Source organism: Bidens hawaiensis, unplaced genomic scaffold (genome assembly GCF_021521415.1).
Source record: "Bidens hawaiensis isolate Kalapana, Puna unplaced genomic scaffold, B.hawaiensis_p1.1 tig00029942_1, whole genome shotgun sequence".
In the NCBI taxonomy this organism is placed as follows: Eukaryota; Viridiplantae; Streptophyta; class Magnoliopsida; order Asterales; family Asteraceae; genus Bidens; species Bidens hawaiensis.
Window position 1 is genome coordinate 111569 of NW_027494983.1, and position 11452 is coordinate 123020.

The window sequence follows — 11452 nt, forward strand, 5'->3', positions numbered from 1 at the left end:
AACTCGGGTCATTCGTGTGGTATTGGAAGGGGGTTTCCACCAGACTAGAATGGTAATATTGATATGGGGTCCAAGTGTTAATTTATATGGGGTCCTTCAAAAATTTTCTATATCGCTTCTAAATAAATTTTAAAAAACATTGGTGTCCCGGGACCCCAACGGCTACTATGTAGGTCCGCCCCTGATTAGAGCACGAAGCTATTGAAAAAGATCTAATTGTCTATTCAGATGTTGAAATAGAGGAAAATAATGAAGTGAATGTCGATCCTCAGTTTGATAAAATGAAGACAGTAATGTGAAGGGAATGGTTTTCGATAGTCATGATGATGCGCATGAGTTCTACAATCGTTATGCCCTTTTACATGGATTTGGAATACGTAAATTTACAACTTTTAAAAATAAGACAACCTGTAAGCCTTATCGAAGGATGTATGTATGCAACAAAGAGGGGCTTAAAGATTTAAAGGCTAATAACTCTAGTGGGGATGTTAAGAAACGTCGTAGGGATTTAAGGACCGGATGTGAGGCATTTATTCGGATTTCAAAAGGTAAGGATGGCAAATGGGCAGTGGATATGTTTAACGATGTACACAATCATGAGCTGATTCTTACTCCAACCAAAGTAATAAAATATCGTTCTCATGGGAAGTCTCACCGCTCAATGGCTTGCAAATCTCTGATGTCAGAACTTGGTCAATCTGGGTTGAAACCTTGTCAAATCAAGAAGGTCATAAATACTGTGAAAAGTCCACTTGAAAATGATGTTACATCAAAACAATGTGCAAATATATTGGCCGAGGAACGAAAACAATACAAAGGTAAGGAGTTTTATGGGCTCATTAAGCATTTCCAAGATAAATTGATAGAAGATCGAAACGTTTATTTTGTTGTCGATTTATTTGATGATGGGTCTCCAAGAAATATTTTCTGGGCTGACGGTAGATCCAGAGACTCGTATGTAAAATTTGGGGACGTTATTGTGTTTGATGTCACGTACATGACCAACAAATTTAAAATGACATTCGCTCCCTTAGTCGGGGTGAATCATCATCACCGGTCTATATTATTTGGTGGTGCACTATTGGAGAATGAGAAGCAAGAAACTTTCAAATGGTTATTTAAAACTTTTCTAAATTGCATGTTTGACAAGTATCCGTTAGCAATAATTACTGATCAGGATAAAGCTATTTGAAATGCAGTCAAAAGCATTTTCCCAAAAAGTAGACATCGTTATTGTTCATGGCATATTAAGAAACATGAGACCGAACATCTTCGATCTCTTAAAGTTAGTTATAGTGACTTTCAAGAGTTACACAAACAATGGGTTAACAATAATACAGTTGAAGAATTTGAAAGTCGCTGGGAACTTTTATGTGGTAAGTACAATTTACAGTTGAAGAATTTGAAAGTCGCTGGGAACTTTTATATGGTAAGTACAATTTCCAAAGTGGCAGCTGGATAACAAAGATGTATAACCAACGTAAATATTGGGTGAAAGCCTTCCTAAAAGATTGTTTTTTTACTGGCATGACATCAAGCGGAAGAAGTGAGAGCATTCATTCCTATTTTGATGGATATGTAAATTCAAAACCATGTTGAATGAGTTTGTAATCCAGTACGATAAAGCTGTTGAGGCTCGAAGGGCTTCCGAAGAAGATGAAGATTTTAGAACAATGGATTCAAATCCGACTTTTTCGTCCGTTAATCCTATAGAGGCAAAAGCTACATTAAATTTAACTCATGAGACAGTAAGTAAGAGTTTAGAAGAAATCAAATATAAGGTTGGACAATTAGATATTGATAAAATATATTGGAGAAATGTTAATTTCCGTCTCTCAAAAAAAGTAGATGTTACTTGTTCATGTGCAAAGTTTGAAACATATGGGATGTTATGCAAGCATATCTTATATGTATTAAAGAAGAGACATGTTGAAACCCTTCCTGATCATTATATCTTATCTAGGTGGACTCTTGATTCTAGGTTTAAGTCGTATAACTGCAGAATTGGGCTTGATGATATGCATAACGAAAATGGAGTTAGTGCGTTAACATTATGGTGTGTTCAGACAAATTTTAGAAAGGCAATCGAGAATGCACGAGACTCTCCATTTGAGATAAAGAAACTTAATACGATGTTGGTGAACTTTTTAGAAGAACAAAGTATCCGAATCAATTCCAAACAGCTTGAAATTGCAGCACAAGAGTCTAATGTCAGAAGCTCACAAGTAAACATTATGCCCCAAATTTCTGTTCGGGACCCATTAGCTCCTACTAATACTAAAGGCTGTCCAAAAAATGCAACTAGAATCAAATCTTCTCTTGAAGCACCAAAAAAGAGAACTTGTTCTTACTGTAAGGAATTGTGAAGGTTCCTGAACGCGGATCGTACACGGGAAATCTCTAACAACGCAGGTGCGGAATCCCTGCGTATATAGGTACGAGTGTAGATATTGTAGAGATTGAATACACGAACAATGAACACGAGCTATAAGGTAAACACGTTATATTGAATAACTAAACACGTGACAGTAAGTCACTGTTACAGAGAACAAAACGAAACAAAGCGTAACCAAAAACCCTCAACCTACGTTCTCTGCTGAAACGTTCTATTTAAACACGACAACTTCGCCACTGGCGAAGTTGTCAGTAACCTCGCTAGATCAGCAAGTTCGCCATAGCGAACTTGCTGATAACTTCGCTAGTTTACAAAACAAACCATAAACAAACCATTAACTATATTACAGACTCGATAACAAATACTAGACTATGAACTACTGACAAACATGTACCAACAGACTCCCCCTTGGCAGTAGCTTCATATCTTGATCTCTGAGTCTTGTAATCTTGCACTTTCACGCGTGCGCCCCTTCTCTCACACAAACCGACACTACCCGTTGATATTTCCTAGCTTGATCCTTCCAAGCAGGAATGTAGAAGATCTTCTTCTCGTTGAGTACTTTCAGATCAGCTTTCGATAAGTTAACAAGATGCATCGGATCACAAACCCTCAGCACTTTCTTGTTCGTCTTCGTCTTCCAGCACAGCTTCAGCAGTCTGGCAGTCTACATACCACCATTTCAGACTCTTCAATACATCTTGCTCAAACACATATCAATCACGTCGAGTTCCTTTCAATAATATCATTTGGCAGCACATCTTAATCAAACAGCACATCGTCTATCTCTTTCAGTGGATCTATCACATCATCAACACTCTCAACATTTTCAAACACATCCACATCATCACCAACAGCAACCACATCATCACCAGCTGCAGACTCCCCCTCAGCTGTGGAAGTCCCAAGAGCTATAGTAGTTCTTGGCAACTCACCACCTGCACCTTCCGGTGCATTGGGATCATTGTCTCGATCATTTCTTCTTTGCGTCCTCAGCTTGTCGCCTCTACACCTCATCTCCCCCTGAGATGCCAAGAACACCTTCAAGACATCTATAACTTTCCCATGCTCAACCAGGAGGGTTGCATGTAGTTGAATTGCTTCCACTAGGCTTGAATATTTTTCAATTAAGTTATAAAACTTCCCTTTAAGAATTTAAATGAAACGATCAAGTCCAAGTAACCAGTTTAGAAAAACATAAAACTATCTAAGTACAAAAACTTAAAACATTTAAAGTATAAGGGATCAAATTTCAGTCTAGTCAGGGACCACTACGTTTTTAGAAAAGATCCTAACAGGAATCATACTAATTATGTGACTGTCACTTGGATCCGTGTTTAGCTGTATTATGACATAAAGAGACAGGTTGTAAGCATGTAAATAACTTAAATGGTTTTCATCGTTTCTGTGATACGGATTAAGGTTCAGTTAAGCTCAAAAATTTAAGATGGCAACATCTCAGAGATAATGATGTCTTCTATCTATTCTCAAAGCGTATTTGGCTATACCCAAGTCACCCCGAATTGACTTCGACCCATAGTGTCTGATTATCTTGTAGATACACGATGTCTGCTTCCCGTTTTCTTCTAACTCCAGACTTGAGAAGTCTTGATTGTTACTATGTCTCGAAAGTACTTAAAAATATACACGTTTTTTTTTTTTTTTTTTTTTTTTTTTTTTTTATAAACATTTTTATCGACTTCGGAGTATGAAACCACTGCAAGTCCCGAATCTGGATCACTGCAGTGTCTTGAAATGCTTTCTTCACGGGAATCAGAACACTCACGGGCTCGTGTATGACTGGGTAGTCGCTTTTCTGCCTATCCTTCGAAAAGATATGTATGAAGACATACAAAACTCTTAAGGAGTTTCCACATAAATTCGAGTAAATTTAAGTTAGTATCACATACACTTTTACGCACCATAAAAATCACCATGACATACAATGATTGTTCTAAAGTCTTTTAAGCTTAATAACTTCACTAGTTAAGCCCACACAATCAGTATATATATCATTTTCCAAGGTTGGATCAATTTTCTGTTAAACATAGCAAAGAACTTCTTACGAAGTAATAGACTTGAAAGGTAATTTCATTTCCCAAAAAAACATTTTGACTTAACTCGCCCCGATCACGACAAAGTCTTCAGGTAAACGGCAATCCTGAAGATCCAATGGATCAACTGGACCGACCACATACTAGTATGTGTCCTTGTAACTAAGTATGAACGACTAATTTTCAGCGACAGAAAGAAAACACATCATAACCGCCCCGGTCACTTTCAGTCATCTGGTTAATGGCGACCCTCATTCTCTACAAGTAGGAACGAGGACCAAAACATATCCGAGAATATGTCCATCAAACTGAGGTAACCGACTAATTTTAAGCAATAGTGACGTTTTTTTTTTTTTTTTTTTTTTTTTTTTTTTTTTTTTTTTTTTTTTTAAATAAACACAAAAAAAAACATGGTTACTCGTGATTGAGCTTCAGCTCTTCAACAAAGTTCATATTTTCTAACGTCATCTTCCCGTTAGTTACCGTATCCCTTCCTGTTATTTTGCCTCCACTCTCACCGGCAAAACTGACTCTCGCTCCTTGAACAGGTTTTAAATCTTGTAACAAATTTTTGTTACCAGTCACGTGCCGGGAACAGCCGCTATCCACAACCCAAAGATTATTGGAAGCCCTGTTCAACTGTTCCTGCACAAATAAAAGAGATGATTAAAATTTGGGGACCCAAGACCTCTTGGTCTTGGGTCGATTAACCTTCTCAACCGAACTCACACACCTTGGCTGACCAAAGTTAGCATTATAAAAATTTCCACGAGTCCTAACAGGATACCTCCTTGGAGACTGATAGTGAGGCCTACCAAACCGACGAACATTAAGAGAATTAAAAGAATTATAGCAGTTGGTTTGGTTATTAGTAGTGTGAAAACGAGATGTGTTTCTTTGAAAACCGGTATTATATCTCAAATTTGAATGGTTTTCTTTTTTAACATGTAAACGATTACTAAAAACCTTGGTCTCAGTTTTCGAGGGCCTCACCTCTCTGAAACGCTGCTTCAGAGGGCAATCAGCAACAAGGTGCCCTGTTTGATTACATCTAAAACAACATCTATAATCAGCTTTCCTGTCAGCAGTTGTTTTAGATGTGGAGGCAGTATTACTAACCATACGTCTCACATAAGGTGGGACATATGGGTTGAGTGGAGTACTCTTATTAGTTGATTTAGCATTTTCTCCACTTGTGGGTAATACTTCCTTCTCTTTTGTCTTACCCGACTCGGATGACTTATCCGAATCAGATGAGACAGGACTTGAAATTTTAATTTTTGAGACAGGCGAACTTGTTTCGCCTTTACTAACTTCCGGTACTTTACCAGTTTCCTTAGCAGTACTTGTCTGATCAGCTACGAAATTAACAGATTCATGAACACTAGGATTGAAAGTGTAGTTGTGATTATACGGTGGTGGCACCTCGTTATAACCAATTCCTCCCCTCTTTGCAGAGGTACCTTGATCACTCACAAGGTGATCAAGGATGGCAGTGGAGTTCCGGAATTGCTCCAGTTTCCTATTTAGTGCCACCACTTTTACCTGGTGATCAGCAATCTGTTTTTCTTTCTCAGCGATTAACTTGGTTTTCTCTTCTAAAACCTCGTAGCTTAGATCGATCACAACAATTTTTTCAGCTAATTTTGTTTTTAAACTTTGAACGTCTTTTTCACAAGCTTTAATTTTTATTCTATAATTATTTTCTCTTGTCTTTGTGAAGTGATGATCTTCTTTCAAGGTTTTAAATTCGGCATCCAACTTAACATACTGATCAGTAATTGTAGCAAGTTGTTCTGACAAGTTCTCACATTTAGTACAGAAAGATTTAGAACTTACCTCGGAGCGATTATCCTTGTCATCTGCCATGAAAGCTGTTTCTTCTTCAGTAGCTTTCTCATTTCTATCAACCTTCTTACATTCTCCAACCTTCTGACCTTCTTCAACCTCAGCCTCAGCCATGTTTGCTTGCTCACCAGATTCATTTGAATGCAGGTTCCAGTTGTACTCACCTGCTTCTCTGGTCAACATGGCGTTAATCTCTCTTTTAATTCCAGAGTGTTGAGTAGGCCGACCTTGTCCTCGTTCAACCCTCTCATTTCTGCATTCCTTGGCAAAGTGCCCGTACTGTTGACAATTATAGCACCTTACCTTGGATTTGTCGAATCCAGGCCTACCACCAACAAACTTTCTCCCAGTTTTCTTCATAAAACGTTTAATTCGCCTCACAATCATTGCCATTTGCCATTGCAAATCCATCTCCTCCAGATCATCAGCATCGATCTGGTCATAATCCTCATCCAGAACAGCAGGGTCCATAATCTTCCCTTGGATGTAGTTTTCATAGGAAGCAATAAATGATGCATAGACTGCAAACTGCTCTTCAGCAGATTTGACACTCATAGGCATCTTGGAATAATTATTGCTTGAGGAATTTTCAGAGAAACCACTCGTGGATGCTTGAGGCTTTGAAGTACTTGATCCTCCAGCAACAAAGCAAACATCACCGTTCATGTTTACTGACACATTTCCTGACTCTCCTTTGGAGTAGTAAGCAGCAGATTCAGACTTCGAACTTGAGCCTGAGTTAACTTTGGCACCATACATACCAGGGTCTTGAACCTGATCCGTTGGTGTCTCTTTTCGAACCATATTAAGCTCATAAGTTCTGAGCTTGTTTACTGCCGTTTCCAAATCATAATTAGGAAAGTCTCTGTCTTCCCTCATAAGAACGGTGTACATTTCCCACTTCGGTGGGAGAGCATCGAGAAGCTTTTCAACGATCTCTTCTTCTCGGTAAGCAATCGAATAATTGTTCAGCTCTGTCATTAGATGATAGTATCGGGTGATAATATCATCGAGCGATTCGTTCTTCAAATGCTTGAAGACAGAGAACTGGGTCTTTAACAGCTTAATCTTCGAGGCACGAATACCCGCGTTCCCTTCGAATCTATTCTCAAGAGCATCCCAAAGCTCTCGTGCAGAAGTGTACTTCCTGAATGTATGGAGAATCTCTTGAGGAAGAGCCATAGTAATCGCAGCATGGGCCTTGCTCTCGGCCTCATACATTTTTTTCTCTTGTTCCTCCATCTGGCTGTACTTCTTTACCACATCCCGACCTTCGTGTTCCATTGACGGTGGAATATATCCATCCTGGATGCACACCCACATCTTTGCATCCTGGTATTTAATATACTGAATGAACCTATCCTTCCACGCCACAAAATCGGTTACTTTCAGCAATCTTGGGGCCTTAGTAGCAGATCCCGCTTCGACTTCCATTTTGACTAAGTCTGAGATGTTGATTGATGACATCCTTCTTGAAGACTATTTTTTTTTTTTTTTTTTTTTTTTTTTTTTTTTTTTTTTTTTTTAAATTTCCGGGAAATTTTGTCGAAAAAAAAATTTATTTTTGCCAAACTTTTTCTGAGGACTTCCCGACTGATAAAAATGGCTTGGGCAAATTTTCGTGTAAGCGGGCGTTCCAGACTTTTTTTTTTTTTTTTTTTTTTTTTTTTTTTTTTAACTTCGCCGAGAAGTCAACTTCGCCCAAAGTCAACTTCGCCTGTTCGTAACTTCGCTAAGGCGAACTTATGAGGTAAGCGAAGTTGTGGTTAACTTCGCTAATCCTTATATCTTCGCCGAAACCCTAATCTCCAGTGACGGCAACTTCGCCTGAATTCAGCAACTTCGCCCGATGAACGGTAACTTCGCCCGATGAACACGAAGAACAGTTCAGATCTGAAACTCGGATTTTAACGAGAATTTTGAAGGTTTAAAGGCTTAAACACACTGGTAGGTAGCTTGAATGATTAAACACACCAAAAACTCGTCCCGGTAACACCCGAAATGAAACGAAATCTACACCCGCGTGAAATCCCGAACCTCACAATCGAGCCGATGGCTCTGATACCAATTGAAGGTTCCTGAACGCGGATCGTACACGGGAAATCTCTAACAACGCAGGTGCGGAATCCCTGCGTATATAGGTACGAGTGTAGATATTGTAGAGATTGAATACACGAACAATGAACACGAGCTATAAGGTAAACACGTTATATTGAATAACTAAACACGTGACAGTAAGTCACTGTTACAGAGAACAAAACGAAACAAAGCGTAACCAAAAACCCTCAACCTACGTTCTCTGCTGAAACGTTCTATTTAAACACGACAACTTCGCCACTGGCGAAGTTGTCAGTAACCTCGCTAGATCAGCAAGTTCGCCATAGCGAACTTGCTGATAACTTCGCTAGTTTACAAAACAAACCATAAACAAACCATTAACTATATTACAGACTCGATAACAAATACTAGACTATGAACTACTGACAAACATGTACCAACAAATTGGGTCATTACATCGGTGGATGTCCAAAAAGGAAGGTAAAAGTAATATATATTTGTATCTAAAGACACATTTTATTAAAAGGGTAATACTTGTATTTCTTTTTTTCAGAAGGATGAGGCTTTACAAGAAAGAGAAGGATGATAGGTGAATCAACTTGAAGAAGAAGAATGGCTTGTTTTAAAGATCATTTTTTAATAGATTTTTGAAGATCATTTACAATTCTTGCTTTTGTTTAAGTGCATTTGATTTTTTTTCATTAAAACTTGAGTTGATTCTACAATTTTATAGTTTCTAAATATGTATTGAAATATCATATTTGTTTTAGTTGTGAAAGCGTTATTATGATTTATCTAATGAACTAAATTGATAGAGAAAAAAAAATGATAGGATTTGAATGGAATTTATAGTCTTTATTTATATATATGTTGACTTTTAAGTCAAATGTCTTAAACAGCTTTCTTGATTTTACTCCAATACACCTAAAGTGTGAAGCTCTCTTGATTTTTGGTATTCTTGTAAGATTACCCATGAACAAAAGGGGGAAAACTTATAGTCTTTAAACATGTTGATTGGGCATAAATGTCATTATACATCCTGTTCAAGATTTACTTGTACTTATCACAAGTATGAACTGTTATCAACCATACAACGAGTTGATATATTCAACCAATGAGGGAAAATAACTACAACAATATCATGAAAAAAGCTTGTATTAGATAATCATATCGTATTACAAAGATTGCCCACGACTCACAAGAATAATTACAAGATATATGGTGACCGGATATTGATGGGATTCGATTTATGACTTGAGTGCAGTTTATAAATCAACTCAGCGGCTGTGCAATTGCCACAAATCCTTACACTTGCTGTTAGCAACTAACATGTTGTTGTTCTTGGTGACCAACATGCTGCTTTGTGGTATATTTGCAGTTGAACAAAAGGATTCCACGTATCAAAGATAAACTGTCATACCAGTGACAATAAACAAAATGATAAGTTAAAAATATATATCAGCAAAAAAAAAGAGCAATTTTAAAGAAAATATATCAGGACTTAAAAAGGTATTCAAATCTTCATACCAATGCTACTAATTGTTGGCTTTGAATAGCCTACACCATAAAGAGATTAACAAATTTACATTGAATAGAAATTGGAATGAAAATAAGTAACCGATTAGCCAGTAGACATAGTGCCAACAGACCCGAACAAAAACACAAAACTTATCATATTGACTAGGAGTGCAAACGAGCTGAACTTTTCGAGCTCTTTTCGATTAAGGTTTTGCACGAGCTCAAGCCAAGCTTAGGTTCGTTTAAGTTTTTTTCTCAAAATATAAAAAAAATACAAAACATATATAAATTCATTAATAAATAATAAACGAGCTGAGCCCGAACTTTGATAAAACATCTCACGAGCCAAGCTCCAACATTAGAAAAAGTGCTTCAAACACTATGAGCTGGAACCCGAGCTTGAAAGAACAACATACGTGCCGAGCTAGAGACGATTTGAGCACTCGTAAGTGAAAACAAGTAGAGCTGGGGATCTGTTCGTTTACACCCCTAATATTGTTCATTTACACCCCTAATATTAACAACTAGCCAAGCAAATTTTCATGTCTATTACAATTTGACAGAAACAAAACTAAACTAAAAAGTCAACATCTAATTTTAAACTCCCCTAATTTTCAACGCCCCACTTTTTCTTAAATCCATTTTGTATAAAAAAAATCAATAACACAAACCTGCTAATTTCTTCAATATAGTACAATCAGCTTCAAAAACCATAATAAAGCATTTGACAAAAGAATTTATGCTGATGAACCAGGATCCAGTGAGAAGAATTGCATAATCGAAAACCCTAAATGACATTAGGAGTTTATTGGATTTTGGATAAGGCGGTCGAAATCATAGATATTAGTTGAGTTATGAATGACTTAAAATCAGAAGTGGAATTACGTAAACTAGAGATTAAATGAAAGTATATATATGTGTATAAGTATAGTATGAATTAAAAAAATAACGAAAAAAAAATTTCTCGGTTTAGCTAAATTATATATATATATATATATATATATATGTACACATATGTTTTTTATACACATATGTATAATTTACGGTAAATGATAATGTACATATGTATAAATTATGTAAACTAGAGATTAAATAAAAGTATACATATGTGTATACGTATAATACGAATAAAAAAATTAGGTTTTTTTAATGAAAACGGAATGAAATATAAGAATTTTGGTTTTTTTACTTTTTAAAAATTTTTGTTTTTTTTTTGTTTTATAATTTTTTAAATATTATTTTAGAAATGTTTTTTAGTGGTCCAAAATGGTTCTCAATTTGCCAAAGGTTGTCTTAAGATCCTTACCATATATATATATATATATATATATAGCAAGGCTATAATAAGAAGTAGAATTATCCTAGGAAGTGTAAGAAGTGTTTTGAACCATTAGATCAAAATATCTAGTCAAGGGCAAGATTGTAATCAACTAACTAATTTTAATTATGTTATTTTCCTTTATATTAATCAGACTCAGTTACAATTCCTTAATTATAGTAATCATAATATTTTACAAAATCATTAACAAAAAAAGGCCGATCATCTACAACAACCTACGTTTGTGATCCTTTTTTTTCT

At 36.4% G+C, this 11452-nt stretch overlaps 1 pseudogene; it reads left to right on the plus strand.

Moving 5' to 3' along the window:
• The first annotated feature begins 304 nt into the window (after window positions 1–304).
• LOC143579769 (protein FAR1-RELATED SEQUENCE 5-like) lies at window positions 305–2366 on the plus strand (annotated as a pseudogene).
• The last annotated feature ends 9086 nt before the right edge of the window (window positions 2367–11452 follow it).